At 44.4% G+C, this 26372-nt stretch overlaps 1 protein-coding gene across 1 annotated transcript in view; it reads right to left on the bottom strand.

Annotated features, from left to right (window-relative positions):
- Positions 1–26372, bottom strand: part of NECAB2 (N-terminal EF-hand calcium binding protein 2) — a gene marked incomplete at both ends in the record, with an annotated part of 82589 nt that overhangs the window by 45638 nt on the left and 10579 nt on the right. The window lies entirely within an intron of this gene.

The raw sequence follows: 26372 nt of genomic DNA, 5'->3' as shown, positions 1-26372 counted from the left end.
GCCTGACAGCCGCAGGTTGCTGGAGCCCAGGGGGCAAGGAAGCATTGGGGGAACTTGAGTGATAAGAGGAAGCAGACTGGGCTGGGATTTGGCAGTTCAAATTAAACTGGTAGAAAATCCCGGGCAAGGAGGGTTGACCACAACATGACCGACACCAGGCCCACCCGCCGGTGCGTGCTGTGATAAGAGCTGATGGAGATGCTGTGCTCCAGGAGCAGCCTTATCAGGAAAGTCACAGGAAAGCAAGCTTCTTCTGAGAGCAGAAGTGTCTGCACTCACCAACGTGTGGATAAGACTTCCAGGAACCTGCTTTTTGCTGAAAGCTCCTGGGTGTGAGAGAGGGAAATTCTCCAGATGATCTGTCAAGCATCACACCAGAGTGGCAGCATCAATTTTACTGTTCAACCTCACCCATGTCCTGCCCTGTGGGAACTCGTCTAGGGGCACTTCAGCCCTAGGTAGCTACTTTTGATAGGAAGAGAAATAGAAAAATCGAGATTCCGCACCAAATCGCAGTAAACAAAATAAAGCCTCCAGCACTTTTAAGATCTAGAGAAATCTTTGTGATTTTTTCACCTGGACAACCAAATTGAAGGCAGGAAACCTACTTTCACCTTCTCACTCCCCTCCCCTGTAAATCTGGTACTTGAAGTCAATACCTAAGCTGGCAGCGAGGACAAATGCCACCAACTAGAAATTGCCTACATCAGCACTGATCGTCTGAGAAAAGAGATAATCAGGCCACAGCTATTCTGCCATCATTTTTTCCTGAGAGAGCAATCTTCATTTTACTCTGTCTTTTCAAAATAACTCAATCACAGGCAAATTACCAGCCAAAAGAGTCATCAAAGTTAAAACTAACCAAAAAGAGAAGGATATAACAGAGAACATCAGAAAGCCCCAACTGGGATTTTATTATTGCACCATTTACCATCGTGAAAATCTGAAGAATTTGGAGGCGGCTTTTATACCTTCTAACTCGCACAATCAGGCTCTGCTCACCCACTAACGTAGCCAGTAGAAAAATCAAACCAATATCATAAATCGTCCAAAATATAGGAAATCTGATGGCCAAGTTTTTGGAAATGCACTCAGTCATACAAATAGCTTAAAGCATGTACAAAATAAGGTCACTGTTCTGAGCCTGATTTTGCTAAATCCATTTTCAATTACATCAGGTTAGACTGCTCATATATTTTCTAGCTATATTGTGAATATATTTCATTACTTATTTTTATTACTTTATGAGTTCTAAAGTGCTTTAAGCCTCCCCCCTTAGTGTGCAAGAGCCAGCAGAGCTAAGGGTAAGCAAATTGGATTTTATTGTGGCCTGTGAATAAAAATGACAACTGCATTTTTTTATTTCTTTCTTGGGAGTGTGTGTGCAGATACACAAAGCCAGCAAGAATATGGACTGGCTTCTACCCTGGACTTTTCATCCAGCCCCTTCAGAATTCAGCAGGAGCGGCTTTGTTCATTTAAATGAAGCTGAATATAGATTTGAGTTTTCAGTCCTGAGCTGTTAGGAAAAATTACCTCCAGGTCCACAGATCTGATCTGTGATGGATCTGAAAGATGCAGATCAGACACTAAATGTGAGACCTCAAAATATTCCCTTTTAACAGAGTTTTTAATCTGCAAAGCCTGCCTCAAAAGCTGGATGTTCTCCAAGTTCAGGCAGCTGGACTCATTTGGGTATTTCTGCAGTGGGACTGCACTGATGGGGATGTCCTGGGTAGCAAGTCCATCGTTTTTCATCTGGTTTCCCTGTGCCACAGCTCCAACTGTAACACAGATACACCCAGAGGTACCGGGAACTGCACCCCGAGAATCGGCTGCAAGGGGAAGTCATCCTGAACAGGGGAAAGGATAAAGCAAATAGATTTCTAAGCCTGGAGAAACTGTTTCACCCGCCATTTTCAGAAGAATTCAGTGTGGGTTTTTTTAGACTATTTATTTTTACCTAGATGCTGTCCTGATGAATGTCTTCACATCACAGAATCACAGAATCATTTTGGTTGGAAGAGACCCTCAAGATCACTCAGCCAAACCATTAACCCAACTTTGGTGTCCCTGAGAACCTCATCTATACATTCTTTAAACCCCTCCAGGGATGGTGACTCCACCACTGCCCAGGGCAGCCTGTTCCAATGCCTGACAGCCCTTTATGGGAAGTAATTTTTCCTAATATCCAACCTAAACCTCCCCTGGCGCAACTTGAGGCCATTTCCTCTTGTCCTATCACTTGTTACTTGGGAGAAGAGACCAACACCCTCCATGCTACAACCTCCTTTCAGGAAGTTGTAGAGAGTGAGAAGGTCTCCCCCAAGCCTCCTCGCAACATCTTAATTTGTGGCTTTGGGAAGACTGCTAGAGGATCCTAAATCAGGCTTGCTGAGCTGCCACTCTGACGTGAAGCTCATGGCCCATGTCCCCTGCACCACCCAACAGCTGTGACAGCACCTTGCATGGCATCACACAACCTTTCTGCTGGCTGGAGAAGGGGTGAGTTCACTGCAGCCCCCAATCTGCTCCCAAAGCCATCTGCAGCTCCTCTGCAGCCTCCTGAAGATTATCCACCTGCTTCGACTCCAGTATCACCGTGTTACTTCAGGAGCAACTGAATTTTGTTGGAAGCAGGGCTGGCGATGCACTTCCAGCTTTGTCTGGAGCTGCAAAGCCACAGGAGCTCTGCATGAGAAGCACAGTCTGCGCTTCAAGGGCTCCTTACAGGGACAGTGCCATCGGAGCGGAGCCCCTGCAAATGTCTTTGCTAATGAGATGTAACACACACCATTAAAAGGAAATTACTACAATTATAGTAATTTTCTAGTGAAAGGAATTTACAGAATGACTCCAAAATTACCTTTTTTTTTTTTTTTTTAAGTTACTAATGCCCAGCCCAGGTGTTTTCTCAAGGGTTGGTACCACACCAAGTAATCTGCATGGATAAGCCAAGAGACAGAGGGATGTTTCCATCACAGCTGATAACCTCTGTTTGAAACACTCCTGTGTGTTTCCTTACGCCATCTGGGATTGCTGATGGGATCGACTGGTTGATGCTGCTACAGGAATGCAAAGGCTGGCACAGAAGAAGCCATAATTTCCCATACAGAAAAAAATACTAGGGATTGAACTTCAGGAGCTGAGGTTTTGCTTACTCAACTCATTGGAAAACGCTTGATAAATGCTTTTCTTACGATTGACACAGTTTCTAGGTGATGTCTCCTATTTTCTGCCAGTGACGCCTCCACAGCTCCCACAAGCATAACCCACCACACTCCTCTCTCCAGCGCAGGCTGCGCTTGTGCACCAGAGCCCAGTTGCAAATACCACATGCAGCTCTACTCTCCACATCACCTTTTTCTTTTTGCTGCATGTTAACACAAACCTTTGGGATATTTTTATTTTCCCGGGACATCTTTCCTTCTTATGCTCAGAAGAGGCTTTATAGAGGCGTAAGCTGCACACAGGAAATGAAAGAACATCTCTTAAGAAGTCAGACAATACCCCTCACTAGTCATTTACCCCAGGAATAAAGCTGAGCTCTTCCTCAGCAATTTGAAGGTACTTCTCTCTGTATCAAAGCACGGAGATCATAAAACAAAATATTAAGTCAATTTTGGCCTATTCTTTCTGCTCTGCAGCAGATGATGCAATTTTGTGGTACAACTGAACTGCTGCATATTCAAAATCCCTCACAGGCACTGATATAGCAGGACTGAGGCTACTTTTTGTGCCAGTGTTACCCTTTTCATGTCCATTAAAAATGGGAAAAAACTGACTTTCATTTCAAAATGACCACATTGGTCAGCATAAGATGTTGAGGAACTACTTAAAGCCTGGTTCTTGTCTAGGGTGATTAGTGAGTAATACTGCATGTACGAAGCAGAGGATGGTTGGCAATCTTCCCTGTAGGACTTGGCCTGGGCAAAAATGAGGATTTCTGTTGTAGTCAGAAACCTGCACCTCGTTCTCCCCAGAAATAGTCTTGGCATCCAGCAATGGCCATTAACATGCCAGAGTTCTCCCCAGGCCGTTCAGCTCTTATCATTAAATCAAGCCTTTTGTCATCCTAGAATTGGAAGTAATTTTGAAATCATTTTTAATAGCAGCTATAGATAGATATCAAATGTAGGCCGGTAGGCAGGGAGACATGCAGGAGCAATACAGCACATTTTATCCTGCTGTCTTTTGCAAAGACTCTCTTTTTTTTTCTGTTTCCCAGATAATCCTCACCCTGCTGTAATGAGCCAATTTAAATGGGTTTGGTTTTGGTTTTATTAGTTCGATTTTGTTTTGTTTTCTGCACTCACCCAATATATTGACTTCGGATGTTTTATCACAGCTATTTTGGAATGCCTTCTGAAGAAATTCCCAGTTCTTTACAAATTAAATGCTGGGGTCAGACTTCGCCAAGGTGCAAATAGCCTGGCCAGATTCAATGCAACTGCTGCTTAACAGAGGCTATAACAAAAACTACTCAAATATTTAGAAGAGGATTCAGGCAGAGATGCCAGTAGCCCACAAAGCTTTCTCCATCCACTGTTTTCCTACCGAAAGCAGGAGGTAACCTGTTTCAGTTTTCCTCTCACAAATTAGATTTCTTTTCTTGCAATTTAAAGGAAAAAGAATGTCAGCAGCTCATTTCAATACATTCGCTTCACATCTGTAGCAGCACAAGAAAATATTAAATCAGCCCCTCCATGTGCTGCTGCTCTGTAATAATTGATGAAAACCGCAGGTGATCTGTTCCCCGGGACACTTTGTACATGAACATGCTGGTCTAGCTCAGGGCAGACTAGTGGGAAAACATTCGGGAAAAGAAACCATAGCTTGCAGTAAGCAACCTGCTGGTAAATAGTTCACGTGAAGAGGCAACACCTGGACTCTCGATGCTGCCATTGGGCTCCAGCCTGGGCGGCCAAGAGGGGCGGGAGGGGAGGCAGCTCAGATGAACACAAACCAAGGGGATTTACTGGTCAGTGTGGTGAGACACAGCATCTCAGGGCTTCTTTGGGCTAAACGCTAAAACTATATTGCATATATTTTTAAAAAAATATAAAGAGATTAGGGACATACCTTCTCCCGCCTTTCTTTACTCTCCCCCATCAGCAGATCTCCATTTCCAAGCTGTTCCAGCCACCAGCAGACCCAGCTTAGCTCCAGACATATAACTGCCATTGCCTCTCCATTATTTTTCAGCTTAGTTGGCCTCAGCCCATCTCCTTTATATTGGGTGCTATTAAATGGATGACTGGCTTTGAACAACTTCAGCTTTTTAGCACCTTTGATTTATTTGCCCATTCAAACCATTTCCCCTGAGAGTTACAAAAGCACGAGCCACCACGGCGAAGCAGCAGATTCCTGTGCAGAGCTTGCGACCTCCTGACCAAAACAGCCCCATTCTCTCTCCCAAAGGCTTTGATTCTCCACATATTCAAACATCTGCCTTGCTCCTTCCATTGTTACTAAGTCCTATCTTTCTCTGTCATCTCAATCATTGTCGTCTTTTTCCATTAATGTATCTTTGTCTTCAGCATCTTCTCTCCCCACATTTCCCACCTTCTTTTTCTTTTTAAACTCTTGAGTGCAACATGCAATGACATTGTAGATACAGTTATATAAAACTAGAATTTCTGTTTTAGGGAAGATTGTATGGAGTGAAAGTGGCTGCAGTATCATCAGCCTCTACCACTTGATCCCCAAAATTTCTGTTTATTGCCTAGGCAGCCTTGTTGCAAACCCTTTCTTCAGTCACAGTCCTGAAAAGCTGCATTTCTAAAACACCAGCAAGCTTTCCATCACCAAACTCCCAGTCAAAGCACATAGGCTACTGGCAGCCTCTTTAAATATTTGATCTAAAGGGGAAATAAAACACAAAGACAGCACAGCTTGTTGTTAATAAGAGACCACTCTGTACTACAGCAATCCCAAAGCTGACTTCAAAACTTTCTCCTTCCACCTAAGGCAAAATTCTCCCAAGGAGATCTTGCTACAAGAGAACAGAACCTGCCTCCTACAGTGCCCTAAAAATGAGTATTCTTCACAGGAGGTCCTACAAACCATGAAAAATACACTAAAATAAATAGTGGGAGAAAAATTGATATTTAGATACATATATTAAAATACTAAATAATATAGTTGCTACTTTCCTACACAACAAATAGTTAATTTCTGTGTATCAGCAAACCACAGTGTTATATGTGATTCCCTGCAAGGTTAAGTATTTGTTTGTGTGCACAATAGAGGCGGCCTGGGAATCAGAGAGCCATATTTAAATCTGCTACTGAGCTCTGCCACCAGCAAAGCAGAGGAGTGGTTTTATGTGGCAGACTTTTTTGCAATTCCCCACACACACATCAAAAGCTAGACATGGTTTCAGGCTGTTGAGGCTCTTGCCATGTCAGGGTCTTCCTCCAGAAGCATCATGCTGGATACACGAAAAGGCAGAAAGCTCGGGGTGATGGGCAGGGATGAAAAAGCCCGGCAGCACACAGCGTGTTCTCCTTCAGCTCTCCTACAACAACGAGATGGGGCCTGAGGGAGCTCATGGCTTCCTGACCTCCAGATTCCCTTCACCTTATCTGAACAGAAAGCCTGAGAAGCTACCATGGGTATTGCGGAGTCCCTTCTCTCCAGGGTGGCTGAGGACAGACCACGTACATGCACCAGTGCCTGACCTCCTGCTCCCTTCAGCAGCAAAGAGGGAGCCCTGGGTTCTTCTGTGGGGACAAGTCAAAATACCACTTCAGAATCTTACCAGGTCACTTCATTTCCATATCCAGAAGGGCAGCCAAAAGCTTCATTTTGCCGAAAAGCAGATCAGTGTGTGCATGTGTGTGCTTTGTCAAAGATCAGGGTGATCAGGAGAAAGAGAAGGAATATTTAGACGGCAGATTCTTCATCTGAAGTCAAATCATGTGGGTAAAGACCATCGCTTGCTGACAGTAACTTTTCACACATTCCTAAAACACATGGCAGTCTGTGCAGGGCCCTCTCACTCCCAAAAGAGCAGCAAGACAGGCAGCCCTCTGACCAGGGAGGGGAGAGGACCATTTATATATATATATATACACATATATACCTGCAGCAGAGCAGACTAATGGAGCTGCAGACTTGTAGCAAGCTTGCCCACCAAGTGTGTACACAGCTATTTCTTTAAGACTACAATATTGTCCAAATTTGGGTGTTATCTCACTGGAAGAGCAAGAAAGGAAGATCTTGGCATCATACTGACCTCCTCTGCCAAATTAGTGCCTCTGCTTCTAAGTGGAGACAACCCAGGAAACAGATTTAGAAAGGCAACGTATGTGATTTTGCACTGTGCCTCAACTGGGAACACATGAACTGAAATAATCAGGGCACTCTCAGCTCCTGACAGACTACCAGTACAGAAGTTTTCAAACTTGATCATTAAACTTCAGCAGAAACATCAGAAAAAGTGAACCTGGGATGATATATCAGGAAGTTTCAATCAAGCCAAAGGAAATGCCAACACCACCAACCCAGCACATCCCAGCTCTGCAACAGCCTATTAAATCCAGATTTCTTGAAAAGCTCAGAAACAGCATTAATCCCCCTCTGCTCCTCATTAACCAGCCATTCTTGCTTTTTCTTCTCTAAGGTGTGGATGAATATTTCAGAGGGCCAGAGTAGAGTTTGCACTGTTTTCAGCTCATTACACACACAATTTGGCTTCAAAAAATAGGAAGGGGCAAGTGTTTGAGCAAAAGAGAAAAAAAAAAATGAAAATGCATAGTGTTGCCTCTCAAAAGTGTGGTCCTGCTGTGGCCAGAGCGGAGCAGGGAGAGAACCTCACTGGGGTTTAGGCTGTTCTTGGCAGGGCTTGCAGCACCACACTCAATCTGGACTCAGCACAGTTTTGACAGGAGAACTGGTGCTGCTGCCAGGCAGTTCAAAACCCAAAAAAATTCTCTATGAATGTAATTACAACATTTTATTTGATTTCCTGAACTATGATAGCAGAAGTTGCATTTCGACCTAACCAAAGGATTTAGTACAAAAATCAGAACCAACCCGTGAGTCCAATGGCTGCACCAGGGTCCCCATGACATGGAGAGGTCTTCCCATGTCAGGAATGGGCCACCCAGCCATGGGCAAGTCTGAAACCTCATCTGGTTTCTGACACTGGCAACAGTTACACCATGACTTGGTCTGCCCCATGTAAAATAAGCATTATCCTGTGCTTAGTAAAATAAGCATTATCCTGCAGCGGATGAAAAGCACTGCTATAAATGACCTTTTACTACCACTGATAAGAGGAAAGCAGCAACATCGTGGCTATTTTGGTACTGTAGCCACTGGAGTTGTTGACTGTTGACAAATTAGCAGCAAATTACCGTGGATTAGAGAGCTACAAACTCATTGCTTTCTGCAGTCCCGTGAAACAATATCCAGATTGCGTTGGCAGCATCAACAGTTTTCCATTCAGCTAACAAGCTGCGCAGAGATGAAGACAGCAAATTAAACTAACTCAAAACTCAGATACCTCATTTGCATTCTCAGAAGGCAGCAAAAGTTACCCCACTGTGTTATCATTTGCAGCATATAGGATATCCAGCTCCTTGTGCCAGGACGCAATATGCACTCGAATAGCAAATCAGGACCTGAATAATTAATAACTTGCTTCCTTGCCTTAACCTCTGTATCATGAAGTCCAGGTGTAAGTACAACACTGATCTCTTGTAACACAAATGTTTCATTTCTTGAAACTCAATGGTCTCTAAAATTCCCGTAGAAAAAAAGTTTCGGGCTCTAAACCAAACTACTGCTCATGTTTGATGGTCCCTCTCCAAGAAACTCCTTTGCCAACAGCTGAATCTCCTTCAGAAACGTCTTCTTTTGAGTAATTTTTGCCTCAGGACCTGGTATAAAGGAGAGCCTGAGCGATCCCTCCCCATGGGATGCTCCTGTGGGTCCCCAGCGCTGCCCTCCCCAGCTCCTCAAAGTCGCAGAGGAGAGCAGACAAGTGAAACCTCGGTCAGTCCAGCACTGCTGCTCTTTAATTTAATGCTCCTGCTTTTCTGCTTCTGCATTTCTCATTTATTTTCTCAGAAAAAATCTAAGCCCTATGCTCAGTATCTCCAGCTATTTGTCCAGGGCAGGATGAGTGTCTCAGCACTGTCAGAGATATTTAATGTCTTTAAAGCAAACAATGCAGATCTTTTCCACAGTGTTTCATCTGTTTGCTTCAGCAAAGCAGCTGAGCAGCAGAGAAGCAGAGCAGTCCTGCAGGGAAGGTGCATCTGCTCTGAAAAGATTGCAAAGAAAAAAACCCTAAATACGTTTTTCTGCTCCAGTGAATTAAACAAGCACATCTTTAATCACATGCTTCTGCAACTAGCTTTGATCAACACTGCAGCATTAATATATTTTCTGTTTATTTTTTTTAGTTGTTCATTTCAGAAGTAGATTTAAAAAAAAGCAAACAAAAAAAAAACCAAACAAAAAAACCCGGACTGTCATCAGGCTTTCTGGTTTTAAGGGAGGGAAAGATATTTTGCTGTGTTTTCCACAATGCCCCATGTTGTAGAGAATAGACAATAAGATAAAAAGGAGAAAATATAAATTTAAACAAATGACAAATAAAATAAGAGCAAGAGCCACTGCAGCATCGAGCTGCACAAGGAAAATCTACCCTGGCGCTGGTTTAACAAGTAGGTCACGGTGCAGCACTGCGAAAGGCTGAGACAGAGCATCCCCAAAGCGCCCATTCAATGTGCTCCACTCCAGATTTAATCGCAAAAGCAGCCAAAGCCCGTTAGTATCAGCTCGAGATGTAGAGGGAAAGTTGTGTACCCACCCAAGACTCTAAGCAACCCCCGACCCCTCCTGTCGCAGCATCTCCCAGTCAGCTCCTTTCAGCCCCCGTCCCCAGCATCCACTGGCTCTGGGGCTCTGCAGTACAGCCTGACCTGCTTTAATGTCGCTAAATTAAAATGGGGAAAAGTATTTGAAGGACAAAGCCATTGGAAAAATGCCTGCAAGTTTGTTGTTGTTGTGCTTTGTTTTGTTTAGTTTTGTTTTCTAGGGGAAAATGGAGTCATCTGACTTCTCTTCTTAAACAAAGCTTTCAAAGGAACAGCTGAAAATCCCAGACACAAAGTATTTCAAGTTTTGTTTCAATTTAATACTGACATTTTCCCCTGAACACTGACAACAGATGCTCAATTTTTATTTTACTTTTCCTACAGCAAGCCTGAATAAGTTTCCACTGAGTTCCTAAGTGTGAAAAGAATATAAAAACCTTCTATTGCAGTTTTCCATTGAAAACTCAGAACCAGAAACGCATAAACTGATAGAGGTGACCAGTGCATGGGGGCTGCTTCCTAACACAGTGCTGGGGAAGGGTCCCCCCTCTCTCTCACCCACCCCTGCTGCAGCTCATTAAAATGCTTCTCCAGAAGAGCGGGTTTCAGAGAAGCCTTTGTGAATTTTTAATGCCGTGTGCTACTTAGCTTTTGCTGAATCCACATTTCCTCCATGCCATCTCAGCAGCATCCACTGCAGCTACGCGACCTGCAGCAGCAGCACGCAGCCTTTAACAGCATCACCGATAACCGGGGATCAGCTGGATCCCAAGGGGATGGCACACAGGGATGCTGCCAAACCCTGCTGCAGAGCTCTGCAATGCAAAACTCCCTGAGCCACCAGCCAGGTTTAACCCAGATTCAAGTGATGCACCCACAGGAACACACAGCAACACTGCTCATATCAGCATGTCCAAACTCACCAGCACAGCACTGTTTGCAGCCTCTGCACAGGGAACTGCTTGTTCTCTTAAGTTCTTTTCTGTTTAAGGTCGTATGCTAAGAGAAGCGTGAATAGCAGAATCATAGAACAGTTTGGGTTGGAGGGACCTTCAAAGCTCACCCAGTGCCACCCCTGCCATGAGCAGGGACATCTTCACCAGATCGGGTTGCTCAGAACCCCGTCCAGCCTGGCCTGGGATGTCTCCAGGGATGGGGCATCCACCACCTCTCTGGGCAACCTGGGACAGTGTTTCACCACCCTCAGTGTAAAAGGCAATGAAGGTGATGGCTGGAGGGCAGAGGGGGAAGTGATGGGTGCATGAGTGAGCAGCTGGGAAGCCAATGCACTGTACTGAATGAGGAGGAAAAGGGGAGTGCAGGCCATGAAAGACAAGAGAGACAACTTGTTTGACATATGGGTGAAGCGTGAACCACCTTCTGCTTTTGGCAGAACAGAATTAACATAGGTGCATGTTGGCACTGAGGGGCTCCAGTGCTCACTGTGACGTTCAAGAGTTCACAGGATTAAACACACTCGTTCGAGCTGTCTTCTCCACTGGTAACAAAATTAGTGGAATCTTTTTGTAGTTTAAAGAAAACAAAACAAACAAACAAACAAAAAAACCAACCAACCAACAAAACCAAAGCAAACCAGCACCACCAAAACAACCCCACCAAAAACCAGCAGCCCCTAGGTTTCACAAAAGCGTCATCCCAGGAAGTGTTATACAGTCTACTCATGGTAAATCCTAATTGCTGACTTCTTTTCCCAAAGCTGGGAAGCTCTGAGATGGGGAGCACAGCCCTGCTCCATTCTGCTCAGGACTTGCAACAAGCCACCAGGGAAGGAAAAACTGGAGTCACTTTGCACATTGAGATTTTACCGCAGTTTGCCTGGCTGGGTGACATAAATACTCGAGGGAACACTGTATTTCTTTGAAATACTCAATATTCTGAGCTTCAGCTAATGGAATAGGAAACATTAGGTTTAGCCCTTGATGATATGTCCTGTGATGTTCAATCAAACCCTCCTCACACGGAGGAGGTGATTTATTAGCAGAGATCGGACCCATTTGAAGCAATAAGCATCCTGGTGCGGGAGAAGGCTCATCTAAGAGCTTCATCAAAGGAGCAGATTACAGAGATGTTTTCTGTCTCCCAGCGCTAACAGCTCACATGTCACTGCCAAACCTGTCATGACAAAGCTTTTCAGAAAGCAGGCAAACATTGTCACAGCCGCTGAGGAGCACAGCTCTCTCTGGGCTATCCTATGCATGCAGGAAAATCCACTACCTGCATTTCCAAACTGGATTTCTAGACCAGTTCAATGGTCTATGGGTGAAGTTAACAGGACAGTGAAAGCTATGGGTGAAGTTAACCGAATTTCTGAGCTACCCCCATCCTTAGTGACCTGCTTGCCTCGTTGTACACGAGGTAGAAGCGTTTGTCTTATTGACTTTTTTTTTTTTAAAAAAAGGACATAAGAATAACCTAGGATACAGGAAACAAAACACACTCTTTACAAAAAAAAAACTTGGTGTTGCCGTGGGTCTTGGTGCAAAACCTCAAGCAGGAGGAGGTAGCACTGGCCATGGCAAGTCCCCAGTGAGCCCCGCTGAGAACATCTGAGGGCAATCGGTGATGTTGTTGTTCCCCTTCAGGGAAACATGAGCAAACCTCTCAGCCAAGAGAAAAGCTGAGTCCTGGCTGAGGAAGACCAGGGGGACTGCGAGGTTTGGTGCCATGCATTCACAGGAGACCTCTGACCAAGGGCTGAGGTGACATTTGCCATGGGAGATAGCACAACATTTGCTGTTGCCTGCTATTTCCACCCTAATTAAGGAGAAGCTCATCCGAAACCTTATCTGTCTGTCTCATGGAGCACACTGACGTACTGTTGCAGAGAGAAAGGCAGCTGGAGATGATCAGCTCGGTGGTTTCCTACCTGTCAAAGTCCTGTGGGATGTTTGTGCTGCAGAACAACTTGCTTCTACTGCAAGATCAGCCTCCATGAATCTGCACTGAGTGCTGCATTAGCAGTGCTGAGAACAGTTTAATCCTCATTTTTGCTTTATAAAAGGAGCAAAATGGTCAGCGTGTTGATAATTCAAATGTTTAGCAGTCCTGACATCCAAGTATCAGAGAAAAGAAATACATACTGTAGGATTCAATCTTGAATACCAAAATTGTAGAAGAAAGGAGGTAAAAGGGAAAAAGCCCTACTTGCGCTACACTGTAGTCCTGTTCTGTAGTGATTTATGAATACCAGAATACTGCTTTCTTTTATGTTGCCTTGGTTATTTGGTCGCTCACTGTATGAATACATTTGCTCAGTTCAGTGCAGGGCTCTCAGAAAAAGCACACAGGGAAGGCAGCGAGTTTTAAGCGTCTGTGTCCTTCCATGTCTGCAGACAATACTTTGCAAGAACATCCGCCACTGCTCACTTTTTTTTCCCCTCTTCTCCCCAGAATCTCAGTGTTTATCACCTCATCTGCTCACAGTGCTCTTGCTATAAATGATTTTGATATTCCTTACTATGAACAATCCCACTTCTTTTCAGTTAACTCTTGTTACAGTTAAATGCTAGAAAGCCATTTTCCCCTCTAGTTTCCAGCTTAGAAGTTCCTTTTGTAAGATCTAAACCATGCTGTTTTCCAACAACTAGATCATAGGATGCGGGGAAGATGAAAAAAGCCTGGTTCCTTTCTTTGAAAAATATAAATATTTTATCTTGTTTTTACAGTCATGTGCAAGTACTTCCAATTACAGTACACACTTTTTTCCCCACTGTTTAATTAATACCACTATCACTCCAGCTACAGAAGTATAACATTCATGCATGGTTCCTTCCTGCCCCTCCATCCTCCCTTTTCTCTTACCCCACCCCACGAGGAAGCCGCAGGAGTTGGTGTGTTGCACATTTGCCATCTGCAGCTGGTGCCAAGGACACACTGTCTTGCCCCTTTTATCTCCCACAGAGCCAAAAGTAATCCCTCCATGCTCTATTAGGAATAACAAACCCACCAAGTAGCATCAGGTATTAATTCCTAACCGGTGTGTCTATTATGGATTAAGAAAGCAAAAAGCATATTATATCATGAGGAGCCTATTAATGTAAACACACTGATTTTGGTTAATCTTGGACTATTTGCCAATATTAATTCAGCCTTTTTCAGCAACTGGTGAGAGAGGCATAAGGAAACAGAAAGCAATTGATTGTACTACAAAGGCGAGGAAGGAAAATCAGCCTTGCCTAACGGAGTGTAGCATGTTTGAAAGCCATCAAACCAGCCAGCTGGAAAAGTAACATCTTCATGATGAACAGAAAACCCTTTGGAAAGCAAAACAAGTTTCAGCGAACTTATTTTTATTAGCAGACCAAGTGCAAACCTGTGTTTTGGTGCTGGCAAGGCAAATCAATACATAACAAAACCGCCATATGCCAAAAGAATACACAGGCTCTGTGAGCTCCTGGAGCCAATTATTTTGCCTTAAGGAAAATAAATCCCATGTTTACATGCCCAGCACCAGAAGTGGCTGAAAGCCGCTCGCTCTGATTATTACCAATAACAGCACCCCAAAATCTGGCCCCTTTCACAGACTGAGGTTAGGAAGCGATGGGTAACAAAAGGGGTGAAACCACTTGTGCCTGTGCTGGGTCAGGCTGGTGCCTCAATACCAGCCTCTAATTAAGGCAGAAACTTGGCAGCAGGATCTGATCTCAGATCCAAACCCAAAGCCTGGGCTGAGTCGCTTCTTGAACCTGAGTCCAGCATGTACCAGCCCTTGAATGTTTGGCATGAGCGTGGCCAGAGCATCTTCCCTCACAGCTGAGGTCCAGCCGGGACCTGGCCGAAGCACAGGCAGGTTTCCCCCTCTGCAGTGAGGCTGCACAAGGGTCACAGAGGAGAAATTTCCACTCTAAAAACAATCTTAAATTATTTCCACCTGTAAAACTTTCTTAAAGGACTGCAGGCTTTTTCCAGAGTGACACGGTACCTTCCCACAGCACCGATAATCGAGCATAAAACCAAAGACACTTGGGCTCCCACATCTCAAGTCCATGAACATCCATTTTCACACATCCTCCCAGGAAAAAAATCAGCTATTCCTATCCCCTAGATTGTCCTTGCTGGGAACTACAGATCTGGATGTACCATTGCTTTAGCTTTGGACATTTCTTTCCCCGCTGCAAGTTAGTAAGATAATTATTTCCCTCTCTCCAATGTATATTTTCTGGTTACCCATGCATTTTAAAAGAGAGAGAAAGATAATAAGAAGAAACAGATACACATGATGTGTAGCTGTTCCTGGCCAATTGCCTGAACACAGGCTGCCAGAACATATTTTCTCACAATTGTCTGGCAAAAATTGCTACTGAATTACAAGGATTACTTGCAGCAGTGTATTTGTTCTGGATTCAATTTTTGCCTTATTTAATTTTAACAGCTATAATAAAGCATCTTCAATAAATACAGCTGATCTGCAAAAGATACCTAATTAAAAGCAATGCCAGAGCCAGGTGCTGCTCCTTGCTCCCATGCTGCCGAGAGCAGAGGCAAAAGCAGTGATTTTCCTCCATGCAGGATCTATTCTGCTGTCCCCAAGGGAATTTCCCAGGCATTAAACTGAAAAGCAAACACAGGAAAGTCCTTCTACTGAGAGAGGGAAACAGCGATGGAAGCTGTGAGATTTAGGTGGGTTGGCAAGAGAAGCTGGGGGTCACATGTGATACCTGCTGGGGTGGAAAAGTGATTTTAAAGAGTTCCTATGTGCTTGTCACTTCCACCAAGTGTGTATTGCCACTGCCATGCTACATCTTGTCACTCATTTGTAAAACACTGTTAACACACACAAACCACATCGCTGATCCAGTTAAACAACAAGGTAAAATATTGAGGCTGCAACATCTCTCTGCCAAAGGCAGCATCATGCATAAGTGCTTCCAAGGGTAATTAATTGAATGCCAATGAGAAGCTTTGCATAAAGTCTTCTCACAGCCACTTCATGCCTTTGACCAAGCACAGTTTGGAAAAGACTTGCAATGGTGACACCCCATTAAGGGACACATATGGGCAGCAAGGATGGTAATACTGAGCAGGGAGGAGCAGCTAAGTTCCTTCAGACTCATACCTAGCAGTAAAAGTAGGTATCACAAGGATTTAAGGACCTGAAACCAAAGCTACATCTAGCTTTAACACACAAGAAAGCTGCCAGCTGTGTCTGCCATGCCTGAGAGATGAGAAGAAAGAGAAGAGAGTTACAGAATGTGGTCAGAGCCCCATACTTTGTAGGGTTCAACTCCCAACACTCAAAATGCAAATGTCCACCCTGGGAGCTTGTCCCTACACCTGAGCCATGTCCCATGGTCACTGCTACACATCAGCCAAGTCCTCAAAGCCTGCAGTCAGCTGCACCCATTTAATCTGCTAGAATACTACAGCCAGTCAAGTTTAAAAGTCCTCTCCAAGCATTTTAAAATTTCACCTCTGCCAAAAAAACAACATGAAGAATTTAGCAGGAGGAATACTGATTTGCTGGATCTACTTAGAGAAGCTTCCTGGATACAGCAACATGAGATATTAATGAGACAGATCAAAAAGCACCCCAGGTGTTAAGCCCTCAAGGTCCACCAGTTCCCTGGCTTGCCATTATACCCAAAGCCTTCTCTTTGCCTAATGCTGCCCTTTCCACACAGAAAGACCTTCCTGTAGACACTCTCCTCTCCCGAAAGCAGAGCATGGCATTACAGTAAGACTGGGCCAATGCACAAAACAACATGTCCGTGAGCTCACGGCTTCACTGCGGTGGGGGAAGCTTCCCCCTTCCCACCGAACCTGCACTGCTGTGTCCTCATCTGCAGGTATCGGGTGTGCCTGGTGCAGCCAAATCTCAGCAGACCGGGGAGACACGGCAGGGTGGTTTTGCATGAAGACTGACCCATCAGCAAGGAAAATGTATGAATATAACTTTTCAATTTAAATGGCTTTCAGGACAGCTACAGCTGCTGCTCTCTGGGCCAGCTGGCAGCATCCAGTGATTTCTGTGCTCCAGAAAAGACAGCGCAAGAACCACCACTTTGAAGACACTATCAATAAAGTTCACATTTTTTAGTTAGGGATCACAAGTAGGTAATAGCTCCATAAACATTTCATAGTGCCCTTTGCTGGCTGTCATCATGCCATGTAGACACATTTGCTATGCAGCCCCCAGTTAAATCTCTCAACTTTGGTTTCAGAAATAAATGTCTTTAAAAATCCTCTTGGCTAATCGAGGGACTTTTCAAAGCCTTCTTGGGAAACCATGATCCCATATTGCCATCCTCCACAACTTGCGACATAGCCATTAAATTTGTCGCCATAATATATCCCATTCACTCCTGTCCAGCCTGAAGTCTCTAATGAGGGTTGCAGAAAAAAACCCACATCTTCCATCCCACAGAGAGAAGAAGAAAATAAACCCCATGTTCTTCATGTTATGTCATATGTCAAGCCTTAATTGGTGCACTTCAAAGCAAACTAGGGGTGCTGGGAAATGCTGGACTCCCAATCAAATGTTCAGCCTCAAATTACCAGCCTTTAAGCCATAACTCCTGCTCAATGTCCCTTCCCTGTGTCTCTTGGGGACACCTGAGCACTGCTGTTTGTCTCCAGCTATCTGTATTAAAGGAACTGAAAGGAGGAGCCAAGCAAGAGAACAATACAGCATAAAGAGTGCATTGCCTATAGAAATGGTCAGGCTCCATCACACACACACAAGAACTCACCTTAAAGGCTGAAGACAGCTAGGCTGCCCCTCTTCCCAAAGCAACACAATTACATTAATTAGTCAGACTCCAAACGCAGACATTTCTTTGCCCTGCCGAATCAGCATTTGCTAAGCACACAGAGCAAGAGGTTTGATGAAGCGCAGGAAGATGCTCACGGGCAGGACCCTGAACCTCTAACAGTGATAAACGCAGTAAGCAAGAAGGCTCAATTGATGGGTGAGGCTGGAAATCCAGGCACTGGGGCAGACTAGTAGGTGGTTTCCAATGCAAAGCTTTGATCTAGCCGACTTCCCCACGTCTGACCCCTCCGAGTGAGGTCCAGCGAAGGGGCAGAGAGAGCAACAGCACAAGGGCTGATACTTCTGCCCAGACAGCACTTGTAGGAAGAAAATCCCTCAGCTCAGCGTCACTATCTCAGTTTTTTTGATAGAGTGGAGTACAGCTTAATAAGAAAGCATGAAGGTGTGAAAGGTCGTGTGTTTAGGTATCCAACTGCCTTTGACGTTCAAATCCAATTATCATCAACCCAGAAATGTCAGGAAGCCTTGAAGGTTACGGCAGTTATTGACTTTTACCATGGGTTTCGTTCAGCAGCTGGATTTTTTTGAGAGAGGGTGGAGGGAAAGGCTCGGCAGCCACAAGAAGGGAAAGTGCTGGACAGAAAGGGCAGCCAGGAGCTACCAGCACAGCCCTAGGGTGGATTAAACTGCAAATATGCTTAACAGTCACAAGGCAGCCAGTACAGCAGACTGGCAAGCACATCTGAAGAAGACCAAATATTAGGTGATGCTGACTTTTTTTTTTTTTTCTTTACATCTTGCTTGATATTCTAGCTGCAGGTTTTACAGCAAAATGGTGAGGACACAGGTGACAGCCACCAGAACTGCAATGTAGCTTGAATAATGAGGAAAGGGTATCTTGCACGATAGCACTCAGGCACCTGAGCTATCAGATATCAAGTGTCAGCGGGCCAGTTGCACGGAAGGGCAAGCACTCAGTTTAAACAAAGCAACTTTTCCAACGGTGGACAACCCTCCCATCTCTTTCACTGCACACCGTCATTCCCACCTGTGCAGGTCACATTCAGACCAACGGTGTCACTCTGCTGTCCATGAAGGTTTTTGTGATACCTTTTATTTTCACAGCCTCTGCTCTTGACAGGGAAAGCTTTAGGACCAGGACAGGAATAACAGTTTTAGAGAGTAATGGGCTATAAATTGATGCTGTACAGAAATATGTGGGATATGGACATTTCTGTTGTTGAAATTAAAGCTCATGGGCTAGCTACACCATTGGCTTGAGTCCATGGGGGAGTTTCTGGGCTGGATCCAGACCTTGCCCAGCTCAAGCTTTGCCTGGCTTAAGCTTTGCACTAGGTAAACCACACAGGGTCTCAAAATAAAGCCAGACTGCTGCATAACTGTCAGTCTGTAACACATGAGGATACAGCAGTTAATTAAGTCCTAACCCTATTGTCGCGGTTGAGACGGACAAATGACACCCTATGCAGAATTAATGTGGTCCAGCCAAAAAAAAAAAAAAAAGAAGTCTAAAAAACACCCCTTGATTCTAACACGCATTTGTTAATGAGAGGTGACATGGGAAGAAAACCAGGTCCTAAAAAAAAATCTCAGCTCTTCACTTCTGCTTCACATAGCGTGCACCAGGTAACTTCATATCTTTGTTGCAAGAAAGACACAGCCCTGAACGGGCACAAGCAGCTGAGAATTGCCCTTTCAAGCCAGTCAATGATGAAAATCAAATCCTAAATTTATAGGTTTAAAGGGCAGACAGAAGTGCTGGACACATCTAATGACAGCCTGTAGAGCCTGGTCAGCAACCACCTTTCAAAATTTCTACATTATCTCAAAATGCATCATCTGGTTGATAGGTTTGTTTATTATTTTGGGAACAGCGTGTCCTGATTTAAACAGATGTCATCTCTTCAAAACCATGTGCTGTGAACTTTACAAGGACTTGGAAAGATAACTGAATATACAATAGAGAGCACTAGAAAATTACACAAGAGTCCAAATAACTGAAAACAGATCTAAACTTTCTCCTGGTAAATAAAGGTCATTATACAGCTTTCAAGATGCTTTTTGGCTGTCACATGAAATCTAGGCTATCTAAATGCAAATACTTTATTTATTTATTAATTTTTAAAACAAGAGAAATACATTTAGACTGGTCTTCAGGACATGGAAGAACCTACCAGATTTATCCACGCTTAGAAAACCTGATTCATCACTGCATTTTTCCACTTATAAGTGGGTGGCTGCTAATACAGGTTTTGTTATGCAAGAATTACAAGTATTCTCAGTTAGAACTAATGATTTAATTTGGACGCACCAGTGAGATATGAATAGCTCAAGGTTTTCCCTGTGCGTGAGGAGCAGTAGCTACAAGGAAGGTAATTACCCAGGTCTGGAAGATAAGTGGGTTTGATGAGTGGTAGCCCATTATGGCAGGAACTGCGAGGCTCCCAGGAGCTCACAGAAAAAGGATAATTTCAAAACAGGTGCAGAGTTGTGGCTGTGGAAGGAAGAGTTTTCTGTGCACCAGGAGGCTTCTTAGGTGTGTGCCTTTTTTTTAATCTGTATATAACATGGAGGTATCACAGACCTATCCTGGCATCTTTTTAACATCTGATAAAAGCACCCAAAGCTATGATGTCTTCATTTTTCTTCCATTATGCTTTTGGTGCCATATTACTGAAGGCCCAGCTGCTTGCCACCATTGCAAGCGTATTTTCCAAATGCAAGACTATTTTCCAAAAAGGCCTCAAACTGATGGGGAAAGGTGAGAAGTACTTCAAGTTTTAAAACCACCTCGTGGACAATTACCATGCTAAATTCTGATCAAGTAGTTTTCTAAAAATGTTTTAATAAATTAACAAGGTAATTAATAGTAGATGCCTACTACTTTTAAACTCAGACAAACTCCAGAATTAGAGGTTTTTTGTCCAGCAAATCGATACCATAAAAGAAAAAAAAAAATTAAAAAGATAGGCCCAGGCAGGTGAGCAAACTGAATGGTGACAGCTTCTTGGGTTTCTGAAATAAAGAAAGGACTAAGGTGCAACCACCATTGCAGGTAGGACACCAAGTAAGCAATATATGACATTTGGCACCCCTCGTTAGGACATAAAGCATTGAAAGTGAACAGTAATAACTGGGTCATCAGAGCAACTGCTCAGTTTTCTCCTTCGCTTTCTCCTGTGTTTCCCTATGCTCCCACATTGCCAGAGCTGAAGAGGTATTTTCATCCCTTTTTGCCTCAATTTCATATTAATGACTCAAGCTCAGAAAAGGGCACTCTCAGAGCGAGAGGGGGAAAAGGAAACATTTACACAGTTATCTGGGTCCAGTTTCGGCGAATTTGGGCCCTAAGCACTTCCACAGACAAACACCCATTCCTCCTGTTCTGGGCTCACTAGAGGTGATGGAAATAAGTTCTCCAAGAGGGGGCTGGAGAACGTGGGCGAGACTTTGAGAGTTATTACCATTAACAATCCAGCACATTTCCCAGATGCCCAAAGTCCTTGCTCAGAGGGTCTCTGCCTACAAACAAGACACACACCCCTTGGGAAGGGCTGGAAATTGCTGTGACCTTCACCCACATGCTCCTTTGGAGACCTACCACCCCAGGACTCTTTTGGGCCTCTCCCTCTGCTGAGGGCCCAGAGCTTCCCCTGCTCTCCCACCACCATCCCTTAATCAAGAAACCAAATCCATGGAGGAATCTCAAGCCTCAGTCTCTTTATTCGCATACTGGTGATTCACAAGCCCAATTTCTACTTAGGTGACACTTACGACATGCCTCAGTTCTTTAACAGATCAAGTAGTGTTGGGTTAATAGTTGGACTCAATGACCTTAAAGACCTTTTCCAACCTAAAGGAAATGTGCCTGAAGCCTTTTGTTTTACTTGGTTTTCTTTTTCTGCCTTTTTCCAGCTTTTTAGCTCCACAGACCAAGGGGACAGCAGTGACGCGGGGCATTACGGCCGCAAAGCCATCAGGCACAGCAGTGTTGCTGGTTTATATGCACGAGGAGGAGCTGGCTCTACACCCAAGGACACAACCCCGCTGCCAGCTAACCAGGCTCCTCCAGTTTGTTCTGATGCTGATGGCCAAAGGTGTTTATGTTCCCCACTGGTGAGTGGCACTATATGTGCCCCCAGCATTTGTAGCACAATTTGCTATGAGGCTTGCAACACTGAGATGTGCAAAGCTTTACTGACATAGAATAACAGCATAAATCTCCTTTAATGGGCTCCTAAGTGACTAACAGATATCTGTGTGCAGCTATTTAAAGGACAGGCCCTACTGGGATAGGAATGGGCACAATTCCATTGCCCTTGATGGCTCTTAACCAAGAATCCCTTTCCAACTACCTATTCCATTCATGCTTCTTTTTTTCCTTTATTAGCTCTGCTACGTCCTCTACAGGCCTTCAGCTGATCATCCAGATCAACTGAAAATTCCTCTCAGCATTTGCACTCTAGATCTCTATGTTAAATTTATAAATTAAATTAGTTTAATCCATGTTCACACTTCAATGTATTTTTATGACAGCAGAAGCTATTCAAGACAGCACATGTTGAATGGCTTCATTCCAATCCTCACCTCCCCTAGATCTGAGCAATTCACGGGAGAAGGGCAATATTTGGGGCCAGTTCTTGATGCAGAAGTCACAAGAACAGAAGCAATAAGAAGGTGCTGAGTTGACTTAATCGTGATACTCGTTCCTCCCTGATCACTCTCAAGTGAAATACTGCACCACTGCCAGCTCCTTCTGCCATTATCTATAGGTGCTTCATAACCTTATACAGAACTTCTGGCACATTTTTCTTCTGTGTCTCCCATCTTCCATGGCAGAGATCCAGAGGAATCATCTAACTCCCAGTGCCCAGCAAGCCAGATCCATGGATGGGGCAGACCAATGGCTGTTTCCATTAAGGAACTTGAGTCATTTTGGCAAAAACTCCAAAATAAACCACAAGATTAAAGCTGGATGCACTTTGTGTTTAGTTACACTCAAGACATGGGAGTTGGGTAGTTGCAGTGACTGCAGATTTCAAGATAATAAACTCCAGTTTTCAGGAAGCAACGTTTCTATAATGAATCGTTAGCAATTAAGCTGTTCTGTCAAAATAAAGGCAACTTAATCTTTCAAAGAGAATCCTGGGCTATTTAACTTATAATTGATTAACAGCATTCTAATGAGAGGATTAAAATACACAGTAGATAACCCAGATGATTGACTGCTCTGCTTCACCAGCCTAAAACAAGATGCCTCCGTTTTCCTACCACATGCCAATTAAATTGTTAAGTATTGTTTACTGGGACTGGGAGGATTACAAGACAGTAGGTGGATTTATTAGCAGAGAAAGGAAAAACACTCCTACACAGAAGAAAAAGATTATTTTGAATGACTAACAGCCATGCCCCTGCAAAGCATGATTAGAGCTAGCTGAATTATTTACTGTCAGGAGGTTACATCCCAGTCCTTCTCCCTTTTTTTTGGGCCATTTGCCAGTTTATCTAGACGTCTCCAATGTGTTCACCATTTCAAGGTGTGCTATTCAGACTGCTTGCTGAGTTTATCATACAGATAGTTGCCAGTCCAACTGATTGGTATTATCAATGGAGGAAAGGCTGGGGAATTAACTTGCATTAGAGAGGGAATCTCACTTCTCCGGGGCAGCAGACCAAGACGTCTTTTAACAAGCAAGAGCTGCCTCATTAGCAGTCGCTTAGTACAGGCAGGCACTGAATCAGATCACCTTGATACAAGTACCTGAACATGGCAGGAACAATAATGTGTTCTAGCATCTTGCACCGAGAACATCCAATTTTACATGAATTAACAATTTATGCTGAGGATCTCTGGAAGGAAGGGGAGGAGGGAGAAGCTCTTGAATTCACACAATCAGGCTCCATAGTTACCGTGTCTGAACCAGCCACGTTGCTTTAACACATTATGCACGATTTTTACAAGGCTACGGGGGAAAAAAGATCATCAAGACGCTGAAAAGATTTATAAATTTTAGACATCTTGACTGTAGGAAGCTGCAAATTAAATGGGACAACTCCTTACGCTTACACCCGCCCCGCCTCCCTTTGCCTTTTAGGTAAACCTTTAATCATCTTATCTCCCAATGGCAAATGTTACGTGACATGGTCTATTTAAACTAAAAGGTAAGAGCTGAAATTGTCTTCAGATTTTTTCCCCCATTTCTGTGGGGCTCCCACATAGGTCTATGAGAGCGGCTTTAGGGCAAGGGAGGATGGCAAGAGTTGCCAGTTCTGGGTAAAGCTGCCAGTGCTCCCTGCCCTGGGAGATCTCACCCTGTTTGCCGTGAGCACACAGCACCGAATAATGATTTGTCTCAGCTGATTAATTAAAAAGAGCAAAGTTCCTGCCAGACAAGAACCTCTGCAGATGTGGAGACAGCAGACACTTGTTAACAGAGCAAAATATTTTGGGAACCTGTGAGCCTGTGTTTTCAACAGCCTGTCCAGGGCCCAGGGCCTGTTCCTGGGATTCTGACAAACATCTGAAAGTGTAAGATTTTCTTTTTCCAGTGGAGGGATCTGTACGGCACACGGGCCACCTGCAGTGAGACATGCAAGCAGCAGACTCTTTCTTCCACTGTTCCTCGGAGCTGTATCATGTAAAGGCATGAAGAGACTGAATTTCAACAAATCAATACATTAAAGGCCAGGATGTCAAAGAGAAAACTGTGAAAGAGAGATCCCTAAGGATATTAAACACAAAGATATTACCTCTGGCTCTGGAAACCTCTGAACCACAGTTTGCAGGGAGGCTGTAGCAGGAGAAATATTCCTGCACATCTCCTGCAGCAGCTGCTGTGAGCTGTGGGGTGCTGGAGGGGCGGCTGTGACCCCAAAAAGGTGTGGGGGAACATACCGAGCTAATTATGAAGCACAGCAAACTCTGTTGTCAAGAGTTAAGCAGATATGAACGGCTGGTGAAGCTGGCCATGACAACTGGCAGATGTCATCTCAAGCTAAGAAAAAAAAAAGCACAGCATCTCGGAAAATGCAGCGAAAAGCATTGCAGGATGTACAGTCCTTCGAGAAGACAGCCCCAGGGTCACAGAAACAACCCTGCTCCATGGGATTGGAAAGCAATCACGCCGAGATTGATACACGCTCGGCCACCTCACCTCGCAGGAACCAACATGGGAGTAGAGCTGCCACTTAAATCCAGACGACTTGGTGACAGCCTGTCATCCAGGTCATAAAAAGGAAAAGGCAGCATGCTGTTTGTCTGGCAGCATTAGTCCCATGGAGAACACCATGTTTTGTTGTCCAAACAATGTAATTGTAGGTCACCTGCATTGCAAGTAATGAGAGTGGAAGCAGAGATGGATATAACTTACTTTAGAGAACATCTGGCTGTATTAACAGAGCCACCTGTGCCACCTTGCAGTGCCCACCCAGGTTAGGAAGAGGCAGGACAAATTTCGGAAGAGCAATTGCAGCTTGCATTGTCGCCAGGGATTGGAGGCTCCTTTTCTACCTCCACTCAGGGCCTTTGGTCTCCTAATCCACGGACACCAGACTTGCTGCACCCCAGCAGTGACAGCTCTCACCCTTTGCAGTTCCAGTTTCTGCCCAGCAGTGTCTTTGAAAGTGAACCACCAATTTAACCGCAGACATCAGGGCAGGTCTTGTCCTGCTGTCTGTTTGTACCACCCCAAACTGATTATGAGTCCTGACACATCAGCCCGCTGCCTTTACATCCATTAAATGTTAAGCATCAACAGCTAGCGGGTGGCAGAGATGCCACTGCCAATCCACGCTCATTTTAACATTTTGTGACCTAAACAGTAAGAGGTCTAGTTTTGTCTGATGAAATATTAGATGCTGCCTCTGTGAGATGCTGCCTGCTTGCTTTCTGCTGGCTGGAGTGCCTGCCCCACTGGAGCCAAGCGCCAGGCTTGCCAGCTTGTCATAAAGCCCAGCCTGCTCCTTGCTCTCCATGAGGAGAGGTCTGCTGAGGTTTTTGGACTACAATTGTCAATGTCTTTGTTGCATGCAGATATGAGGCTAAAATATATGCTTAGTTATTGCCATCTCAGTTTGAAGCTGAAAATGCCACTCCAAACTTTGACCTATGAAACTGTTCCTTGCTAAGTCCATGTTTAGCTTCCCTCCTGCCTCCTTTCAAATTTCCAGGACAAGACTCTATGTAGGGCAGCTGAAATCAAAAGCAGTGATTTTTCTTTTCAATAACAAATGTTATTCTGCTGAACAAAGCTTGAAAGGATGCACTTTAACGTACTGGTCTTGATGTAGTTATTTCCAGTGACTGCTTTCTGAGCTCTGCCAAAAGATGCTGCGCTTTTGTTTTAGTCTCAATTAAATTTATAACAGCTGCGATGGGGCTGGAGAATCAGAAATCAAAGTACATAATCTTGTCTTGGCTGTTGTGCCAATATTAAGGCTTTTCTAGGACGGGTGAGTGGAGCAGCTCGGAAGTTGCTCTTGAAGCTTTGGTATTCCCTGCTGACCACAGCACGATGGAAGGAGCTGCTGCCTGCCAGAGGCAGACAAACATGTCTTTCCAACACAGCTAAGTGGGCAAAACTGCCATTTTGGTGGTTTTTACCATGTACAAGGTCAGGAGGCTGTGAAGTGCAACAGTCTGGGTGTCAAGAGCACAAATTTATCTTCCCCTGTAAGCAGCACTTGGAGTGCTCACCCCCCACGCCAGGACCCCCAGCACTCCCCTTCCACTGTACAACAGCTCAGCTTATCCAAGTAACAAATTTCAATGTCTTATTACGGTGTTA

This window comes from Nesoenas mayeri (genome assembly GCF_963082525.1).
Source record: "Nesoenas mayeri genome assembly, chromosome: 12".
Taxonomy (NCBI): Eukaryota; Metazoa; Chordata; class Aves; order Columbiformes; family Columbidae; genus Nesoenas; species Nesoenas mayeri.
The sequence above is the reverse complement of the archived record's forward strand: the minus strand, read 5'-3'. Positions and strand labels throughout refer to the sequence as shown.